The sequence below is a fragment of the Melanerpes formicivorus genome, unplaced genomic scaffold (genome assembly GCF_026170545.1).
Source record: "Melanerpes formicivorus ecotype bairdi unplaced genomic scaffold, bMelFor1.0.p_v2 SCAF_1609, whole genome shotgun sequence".
NCBI lineage: Eukaryota > Metazoa > Chordata > Aves > Piciformes > Picidae > Melanerpes > Melanerpes formicivorus.
Genome location: NW_027143961.1, coordinates 20,001 through 29,788, shown reverse-complemented (window position 1 = coordinate 29,788; position 9,788 = coordinate 20,001).

Below are 9,788 nucleotides of genomic sequence, written 5' to 3'. Positions count from 1 at the left end.
GGCGCCGCTTTTAGCCCCTTTTAACTTTTGCGATGCCGCCGCCTCGCTCTCGGCTCGGCCAACCCCCGCCACACGCAGCTGCTCGCGGCCGGCACCCGCGGGTACCCGGAACCGAGGACGACACCGGCGCCTCACGCGTTTTAGGACACCTGAAAACTCACGGGGCCACGCAGCAGTCACAAAGCCGGTTGCGGTAGACCGGTCCCCGAACCCTGCCCCAGCGCCGGGGGGGAGGTGGAAAGGGGAGGACGCGGCAAGGCACGCGCCGGGCCGCTAACGCCACGGCTCCCCCCCGCTCGAGCCGCTCGGGGCTGGGGGAACGAGGACGACACCTCACACGCGACGGGAAGCGAAGTGGAAAGGAAGACCGCCCTTGCCCTGCCGGCCGGGGGCCCTTTCCGACGCGACCCGAAAGGCCTCATCGATCAACAAGGACAGAAGGAAAGGAAGCCAGCGGAGGCCCCACGGCCTCGCTCTTCTGGGACAGACACAGCCACGCGCACCCGCCACCGCCCTCGGGAGCAGCCAGCAGGCACGGGGCTCGGCGTGCGGGCAACACGCCGGAGGAGCAAACGGGGCGCCCTCCAGAGATGAGGGGGGGGGGGGGGGCAAGCTGCACCGGGCCGCACCGGCTCACAGGGCACCTCTGCCTCCCCGAAATGTGGGCTTGCATGTTCCCTCAAGCTGCACCGAGTTACATCTCCATCACGGGGCGCCCCTCTGGAGCCAGGAGGAAGCCGTGCTGGGGCACCGGCTTGCCCTCCTCCCCCCATGCCGGGCTCCATAGCATACGAGTGGCCAGTCACCGCCGCTGGCTTTTCCCTTAGATGCCGTGCCCCCGCGGGCTGCGGCTTTGGCCATGGGGGGGGGAACCCCCGTGAAGAGGGTCCAGTGCTGGGAACTCTCTCTGCCCCTTACCGGGCTCTCTCTCGCCGTGCCTGGACGGGCTTGCTTTCCATTCTTGGTGGGACCGACGCCGGCACCACGTCTCCCCGGCTTTCTCTGCCCCCGTGCCCCACCGGGCAAACGTCGCTTCGGGGGTTCCACACTTCGGCAGTGGCCGGCGCCAGCCACTCGTCAACTTTTTTTCTTTTCCCCGCTTTCGTTGCCGAGCCCGGGCTGGGCTCCGGCTCACGGACGAGCGAAACCCATCCAACACCGCTGAGGGTGCGCCAGCGGCCGCTCCAAACCGCCGCGCCTTTGTTCGGCCCCGCGGGTCCCCTCTCTGACCCGGGCGAAAGCCACCGAGAAGCCAGACGGACCCCTGCCCAGCCGCCTGGCGGGTGGCTTGGAGCAGCCGCTCGGCAGCGCTGCCCTGGGAGTGCTCGGCGTCGCTTGTTCCCTCATATACGGAACTGGAGGGCCGTCAGCTCCGCGAGCGCACAACCAGCCGACCTCCGCCCAGCGGCAGGTCGCAGAAATCACGCCGGCTTGTACGATGACGTAGGCGGAGGCAGAGCGCAACAGCGACCCCTTGGCGACAAGCGCGATCTCCGCGGAGAGCACGTCTACTCGCCGAGGGAGAGCACGTCTACTCGCCGAGGGAGAGCACGTCTACTCGCCGAGGGAGAGCACGTCTACTCGCCGAGGGAGAGCACGTCTACTCGCCCAGGGAGAGCACGTCTACTCGCCGAGGGAGAGCACGTCTACTCGCCGAGGGAGAGCACGTCTACTCGCCCAGGGAGAGCACGTCTACTCGCCCAGGGAGAGCACGTCTACTCGCCGAGGGAGAGCACGTCCACTCGCCCAGGGAGAGCACGTCTACTCGCCCAGGGAGAGCACGTCTACTCGCCCAGGGAGAGCACGTCTACTCGCCGAGGGAGAGCACGTCTACTCGCCCAGGGAGAGCACGTCTACTCGCCGAGGGAGAGCACGTCTACTCGCCGAGGGAGAGCACGTCTACTCGCCGAGGGAGAGCACGTCTACTCGCCCAGGGAGAGCACGTCTACTCGCCCAGGGAGAGCACGTCTACTCGCCGAGGGAGAGCACGTCTACTCGCCGAGGGAGAGCACGTCTACTCGCCGAGGGAGAGCACGTCTACTCGCCCAGGGAGAGCACGTCTACTCGCCCAGGGAGAGCACGTCTACCTCCCGCCTGAGGGAGAGCACGGGGGGGGGGGGACAAAGACAGGCGGCAGCAGCTTCGGTGAACGTCACCCGGGAGGCGACCGGGGCTGTCCAGGGGCAGTCCCGGGAAGCCGGCGTCCGACACAGGGAACCGTCAGCTGCCGGACCGGGGCGAATCCCCGCGGCCACGGCAGGGGTGGGGGCTCGAAGACAGCCGGCAGTCGCCTCGGTGAACGTCACCCGGCCGGCGACCGCGGCCGTTCCGGGGCCGTCCCGGGAAGCCTGCGACAGGCACGGGGGTCCCAGCCGCGGCCGGACCGACTCGAAGCCCCGCGGCCCCGGCACGGGGGAGGCCCAAAGACTGGCGGCAGCCGCTTCGCTGAACGTCACCCGGCCGGCGACCGGGGCCGTCCCGGGGCCGTCCCGGGATGCCGGCTTCCGGCACGGGGTCCCGGCCGCGGCCGGAGCGGCTCGAATCCCCGCGGTCCCGGCAGCAGCCGGAGCCGCTCGCCCTTCGGGCTCCCGGCACCCTACGGATCCGCCGACTCGTTCGCGGGCGGCGGGGGGGAGGCAGTGAAGGAGGTGCGGGCAGAAGCGGCAGCGGAGGCGGAGGGGGGGGGGGGCTCGAAGACAGCCGGCAGCCGCTTCGGAGAACGTCACCCGGCCGGCGACCGCGGCCGTTCCGGGGCCGTCCCGGGAAGCCTGCGACAGGCACGGGGTCCCGGCCTCGGCCGGACCCGCACTGGGTGCCGCCGCCTCGGGCTCTCGGGACGGTATGGATCCGCCGACTCGTTCGCCGGCGGCGGGGGGAGGCAGTGGAGGGGGTGCGGGCAGAAGCGGCAGCGGAGGCGGAGGCGGGGGGGGCTCGAAGACAGCCGGCAGCCGCTTCGGTGAACGTCACCCAGGAGGCGATCGGGGCCGTCCCGGGGCCGTCCCGGGATGCTGGCTTCCGCCACGGGGTCCCGGCCGCGGCCGGAGCGGCTCGAATCCCCGCGGTCCCGGCAGCAGCCGGAGCCGCTCGCCGTTCGGGCTCCCGGCACCCTACGGATCCGGCGACTCATTCGCGGGAGGCGGGGGGAGGCAGTGAAGGAGGTGCGGGCAGAAGCGGCAGCGGAGGCGGAGGGGGGGGGGGGGGCTCGGAGACAGCCGTCAAACGCTTCGGTGAACGTCACCCGGGAGGCGACCGGCGACCGTCCCGGGAAGCCATCGTCCGGCCCGGGATCCCGGCCGCGGCCGGAGCGGCTCGAAGCCCCGCGGCCCCGGCACGGGGGAGGCCCAAAGACTGGCGGCAGCCGCTTCGCTGAACGTCACCCGGCCGGCGACCGGGGCCGTCCCGGGGCCGTCCCGGGATGCCGGCTTCCGGCACGGGGGTCCCGGCCGCGGCCGGAGCGGCTCGAAGCCCCGCGGTCCCGGCAGCAGCCGGAGCCGCTCGCCGTTCGGGCTCCCGGCACCCTACGGATCCGCCGACTCGTTCGCCGGCGGCGGGGGGAGGCAGTGGAGGGGGGTGCGGGCAGAAGCGGCAGCGGAGGCGGAGGGGGGGGGGCTCGAAGACAGCCGGCAGCCGCTTCGGTGAACGTCACCCGGCCGGCGACCGGGGCCGTCCCGGGGCTGTCCGGGGATGCCGGCTTCCGGCACGGGGTCCCGGCCGCGGCCGGAGCGGCTCGAATCCCCGCGGTCCCGGCAGCAGCCGGAGCCGCTCGCCGTTCGGGCTCCCGGCACCCTACAGATCCGGCGACTCGTTCGCGGGCGGCGGGGGGAGGCAGTGGAGGGGGTGCGGGCAGAAGCGGCAGCGGAGGCGGAGGGGGGGGGGGGGGGGGGGGGGGCTCGGAGACAGCCGTCAGCCGCTTCGGTGAACGTCACCCGGGAGGCGACCGGGACCGGCCCGGGAAGCCATCGTCCGGCCCCGGATCCCGGCCGCGGCCGGACCGGCTCGAAGCCCCGCGGCCCCGGCACGGGGGAGGCCCAAAGACTGGCGGCAGCCGCTTCGCTGAACGTCACCCGGCCGGCGACCGGGGCCGTCCCGGGGCCGCCCCGGGATGCCGGCTTCCGGCACGGGGTCCCGGCCGCGGCCGGAGCGGCTCGAAGCCCCGCGGTCCCGGCAGCAGCCGGAGCCGCTCGCCGTTCGGGCTCCCGGCACCCTACGGATCCGCCGACTCGTTCGCCGGCGGCGGGGGGAGGCAGTGGAGGGGGTGCGGGCAGAAGCGGCAGCGGAGGCGGAGGGGGGGGGGCTCGAAGACAGCCGGCAGCCGCTTCGGTGAACGTCACCCGGCCGGCGACCGGGGCCGTCCCGGGGCTGTCCGGGGATGCCGGCTTCCGGCACGGGGGTCCCGGCCGCGGCCGGAGCGGCTCGAATCCCCGCGGTCCCGGCAGCAGCCGGAGCCGCTCGCCGTTCGGGCTCCCGGCACCCTACAGATCCGGCGACTCGTTCGCGGGCGGCGGGGGGAGGCAGTGGAGGGGGTGCGGGCAGAAGCGGCAGCGGAGGCGGAGGGGGGGGGGGGGGGGGGGGGCTCGGAGACAGCCGTCAGCCGCTTCGGTGAACGTCACCCGGGAGGCGACCGGGACCGGCCCGGGAAGCCATCGTCCGGCCCCGGATCCCGGCCGCGGCCGGACCGGCTCGAAGCCCCGCGGCCCCGGCACGGGGGAGGCCCAAAGACTGGCGGCAGCCGCTTCGCTGAACGTCACCCGGCCGGCGACCGGGGCCGTCCCGGGGCCGTCCCGGGATGCCGGCTTCCGGCACGGGGTCCCGGCCGCGGCCGGACCGGCTCGAATCCCCGCGGTCCCGGCAGCAGCCGGAGCCGCTCGCCGTTCGGGCTCCCGGCACCCTACGGATCCGCCGACTCGTTCGCCGGCGGCGGGGGGAGGCAGTGGAGGGGGTGCGGGCAGAAGCGGCAGCGGAGGCGGAGGCGGGGGGGGCTCGAAGACAGCCGGCAGCCGCTTCGGTGAACGTCACCCGGCCGGCGACCGGGGCCGTCCCGGGGCTGTCCGGGGATGCCGGCTTCCGGCACGGGGTCCCGGCCGCGGCCGGAGCGGCTCGAATCCCCGCGGCCCCGGCAGCAGCCGGAGCCGCTCGCCGTTCGGGCTCCCGGCACCCTACAGATCCGGCGACTCGTTCGCCGGCGGCGGGGGGAGGCAGTGGAGGGGGTGCGGGCAGAAGCGGCAGCGGAGGCGGAGGGGGGGGGGGGGGCTCGAAGACAGCCGGCAGCCGCTTCGGTGAACGTCACCCGGGAGGCGACCGGGACCGGCCCGGGAAGCCATCGTCCGGCCCGGGATCCCGGCCGCGGCCGGACCGGCTCGAAGCCCCGCGGCCCCGGCACGGGGGAGGTCCAAAGACTGGCGGCAGCCGCTTCGCTGAACGTCACCCGGCCGGCGACCGGGGCCGTCCCGGGGCCGTCCCGGGATGCCGGCTTCCGGCACGGGGGTCCCGGCCGCGGCCGGAGCGGCTCGAAGCCCCGCGGCCCCGGCAGCAGCCGGAGCCGCTCGCCGTTCGGGCTCCCGGCACCCTACGGATCCGGCGACTCGTTCGCCGGCGGCGGGGGGAGGCAGTGGAGGCGGTGCGGGGGAGAAGCGGCAGCGGAGGCGGAGGGGGGGCGGGGGGGGACGATAGTGGCGGGGGGGGCGGGGGGTGCTCGAAGGCAGCCGGCAGCCGGTTCGGTGAACATTCGCCGGGGCGGGGGGGCGACCTGTCCGTGCCCGGGGCAGCCCCGGGAAGCCGGCAGCCAGCACGGGGGTCCCGGCAGCACCTGTTCCCTGCCCTGGGACTTGCCGTGCCCGGCGGCCGGTTGCCGGGTGGGGGGAGCGATGAGAGGCGGGGCGCAGCGGCCGGGGCAGCGCCGGGCCGCAGCGGGGGGCTGGGCGGGTGGGGTAGGCGTCGAGCGGCAAGCCCTCGGCTGCAGCGAATGTTCGGCGGTGCGGGGCGGGGGGGGGACGGGACGACACGTTGGGGGCGCCGAGTCCGAGCCACCCCCGGCCCCAGGGGCGGCCGGAGGGGGAGGCCGGTGCCTGGCCCTGGGAGCTGCTGGGCGCCGGATGGCAGAGGGTGCGTCAGAAGCCGCCCGAGCGGTCGAGCAGGTCCTCCAGAAAGGCCTAGGGTGGCTTCGAGGGCCCCGGGAGCAGTCGAGGGAGGCCTCCAGGCAGGTCTGGAGTGGATGGGAGGCCTTCCAAAGCAGACAAGGGAGGCTGCCAGCGGGGCCTAGGCTGGCACTGCAGCCTGTAAATGGTTGGGGGGGGGGGCCTCTGGTGCGGCCTGGAGTCTCTGGGTGGCGTCCAGAGAGGTGCAAAAGATCCTCTGGTGCGGCCTGTGGTGGCGGAGAAGCCTGCAGAGCGTGCGGGGGAGGCTTCTGGTGCGGCCTGGGGGTGGGTCGGAAGCCTGCAGAGCGTGCGGGAGAGGCTTCTGGTGCGGCCTGGGGTGGCTGAGAAGCCTGCAGAGCGTGCGGGAGAGGCTTCTGCTGCGGCCTGGGGTGGCTGAGAAGCCTGCAGAGCGTGCGGGGGAGGCTTCTGTTGGGGCCTGGGGTGGGTCAGAAGCCTACAGAGCGTGCGGGAGAGGCTTCTGGTGCGGCCTGGGGTGGGTCGGAAGCCTGCAGAGCGTGCGGGAGAGGCTTCTGCTGCGGCCTGGGGTGGCTGAGAAGCCTGCAGAGCGTGCGGGAGAGGCTTCTGTTGGGGCCTGGGGTGGCTGAGAAGCCTGCAGAGCGTGCGGGGGAGGCTTCTGGTGCGGCCTGGGGTGGCTGAGAAGCCTGCAGAGCGTGCGGGGGAGGCTTCTGGTGCGGCCTGGGGTGGCTGAGAAGCCTGCAGAGCGTGCGGGGGAGGCTTCTGGTGCGGCCTGGGGTGGCTGAGAAGCCTGCAGAGCGTGCGGGGGAGGCTTCTGGTGCGGCCTGGGGTGGGACGGAAGCCTGCAGAGCGTGCGGGAGAGGCTTCTGCTGCGGCCTGGGGTGGGTCGGAAGCCTGCAGAGCGTGCGGGAGAGGCTTCTGTTGCGGCCTGGGGTGGGTCGGAAGCCTGCAGAGCGTGCGGGAGAGGCTTCTGCTGCGGCCTGGGGTGGCTGAGAAGCCTGCAGAGCGTGCGGGAGAGGCTTCTGGTGCGGCCTGGGGTGGCTGAGAAGCCTGCAGAGCGTGCGGGAGAGGCTTCTGCTGCGGCCTGGGGTGGCTGAGAAGCCTGCAGAGCGTGCGGGAGAGGCTTCTGCTGCGGCCTGGGGTGGCTGAGAAGCCTGCAGAGCGTGCGGGAGAGGCTTCTGCTGCGGCCTGGGGTGGCTGAGAAGCCTGCAGAGCGTGCGGGAGAGGCTTCTGCTGCGGCCTGGGGTGGCTGAGAAGCCTGCAGAGCGTGCGGGAGAGGCTTCTGCTGCGGCCTGGGGTGGCTGAGAAGCCTGCAGGGCGTGCGGGAGAGGCTTCTGGTGCGGCCTGGGGTGGCTGAGAAGCCTGCAGAGCGTGCGGGGGAGGCTTCTGCTGCGGCCTGGGGTGGGTGAGAAGCCTGCAGAGCGTGCGGGAGAGGCTTCTGCTGCGGCCTGGGGTGGCTGAGAAGCCTGCAGGGCGTGCGGGAGAGGCTTCTGGTGCGGCCTGGAGTGGCTGAGAAGCCTGAAGAGCGTGCGGGAGAGGCTTCTGCTGCGGCCTGGGGTGGCTGAGAAGCCTGCAGAGCGTGCGGGGGAGGCTTCTGGTGCGGCCTGGGGTGGCTGAGAAGCCTGCAGAGCGTGCGGGAGAGGCTTCTGGTGCGGCCTGGGGTGGGTGAGAAGCCTGCAGAGCGTGCGGGGGAGGCTTCTGCTGCGGCCTGGGGTGGGTGAGAAGCCTGCAGAGCGTGCGGGAGAGGCTTCTGCTGCGGCCTGGGGTGGCTGAGAAGCCTGCAGGGCGTGCGGGAGAGGCTTCTGGTGCGGCCTGGAGTGGCTGAGAAGCCTGAAGAGCGTGCGGGAGAGGCTTCTGCTGCGGCCTGGGGTGGCTGAGAAGCCTGCAGAGCGTGCGGGGGAGGCTTCTGGTGCGGCCTGGGGTGGCTGAGAATCCTGCAGAGCGTGCGGGAGAGGCTTCTGGTGCGGCCTGGGGTGGCTGAGAAGCCTGCAGAGCGTGCGGGAGAGGCTTCTGCTGCGCCCTGGGGTGGCTGAGAAGCCTGCAGAGCGTGCGGGAGAGGCTTCTGCTGCGCCCTGGGGTGGGTCGGAAGCCTGCAGAGCGTGCGGGAGAGGCTTCTGCTGCGGCCTGGGGTGGGTCGGAAGCCTGCAGAGCATGCGGGGGAGGCTTCTGCTGCGGCCTGGGGTCTCTGGGTGGCCTCTAGAGAGGTGCAAAAGACCCTCTGGGTTGGGCTGGGGTGGCTCTTGGACCCCTGCCACACAGTGGGGAGAGGCCTCCGGCCCGCCACCTGTGTCCCTGTGTCCCTGTGTCCCTGAGTGCCTGAGTGCCTGAGTGCCTGTGTCCCTGTGTCCTTGTGTCCCTGTGTCCCTGTGTCCCTGTGTCCCTGAGTGCCTGAGTGCCTGTGTCCCTGTGTCCCTGTGTCCCTGAGTGCCTGAGTGCCTGAGTGCCTGTGTCCCTGTGTCCTTGTGTCCCTGTGTCCCTGTGTCCCTGAGTGCCTGAGTGCCTGTGTCCCTGTGTCCCTGTGTCCCTGAGTGCCTGAGTGCCTGAGTGCCTGTGTCCCTGTGTCCTTGTGTCCCTGTGTCCCTGTGTCCCTGTGTGCCTGAGTGCCTGTGTCCCTGTGTCCCTGTCTGTGTACCTGTGTGCGAGAGTGTCCGGCACGCCACCCAGCGGCGGCGGGCAAGCAGGTAGGCGGGTGGGCGGGCCGGCGAGGGCCAGTGTGAGTTTGGGGGGTGGGAGGGGAGGCGGCAGCTGGAAGCGTCAGAGGAGGGGGCGTGGCTCCGGCTGGCCCCGGGAGCAGGTTCCCGGGACCGGGACCGGCTGGACCCGGCGGGTGGTTGATCCCGGGGCGGGGGGCAGAGGCGGCGGGAAGCGGCAGCTGCGTGTGCGGCGGGGGGGGTGGAGGGCGAACCGCGGCGGGAAGCGGATGCTTCAGAGCAGGTTACGGGGGCGGGGACGGACGACACCACCTGTCCCCGCCCCGGGACGGGCTGGACCCGGCGCCCTGGACCCGGCGCCGTGTACCCGCCGCCGCCCCCGCCGCCGCCCCCCTCCGCCACCCCGGGACCCCGACGTTTTTTGGCGCCCGCGCCTTTTTTTGCTCCCCGCCTGCCCGCGCTGCCCCGGGCCCTCCCCCGGGGCGGGGCGGGAGGGAGGGACGGACGGACGGGTAGCCGGGGATCTCCGAGCGCGCGCCACCAGACCGAGGCGGGTCCCGGCGGCGGCGGCGGCGGCGGCGGCGGCGGCAGCAAGCGACGGCGGGGGGGGCAGGCTAGGGAGAGAGGGGGAGCGGCATGCGGTAGGGCTGGGGGGTTTGTTTCGGGGGGGAGGGGTGGGGGGGGGTGGCAGCGGTCAGCGAGAGCGGGGAGAGGGGGAGCGGCATGCGGTAGGGCTGGGGTGTTTTTGGGGAGGGGGCGTTGGGGGGATTAGCGGGGGGGCGGGCAGCCGAGCCAAGCGGCAAGCCGGGGGGCGGGCGAGGGCGGCTTTAGGGCCGGAGGAGCGGAGCGCAACCTGACCCGTGCAGGCTCCAGCGTGGAGAGCAGCAAGTTTTTGGGGACGGGGGACGACGGACGGGAGGGGCAGCGGCGAGAGGCTAGCTGCGGCAAGGGGCACCGGCACGGCCGCCCTAACAGCGCCGCCTCGGTCGCAGGGGTTAGAGAGCAGCCGGGCAGCCCGGGAGGGAAG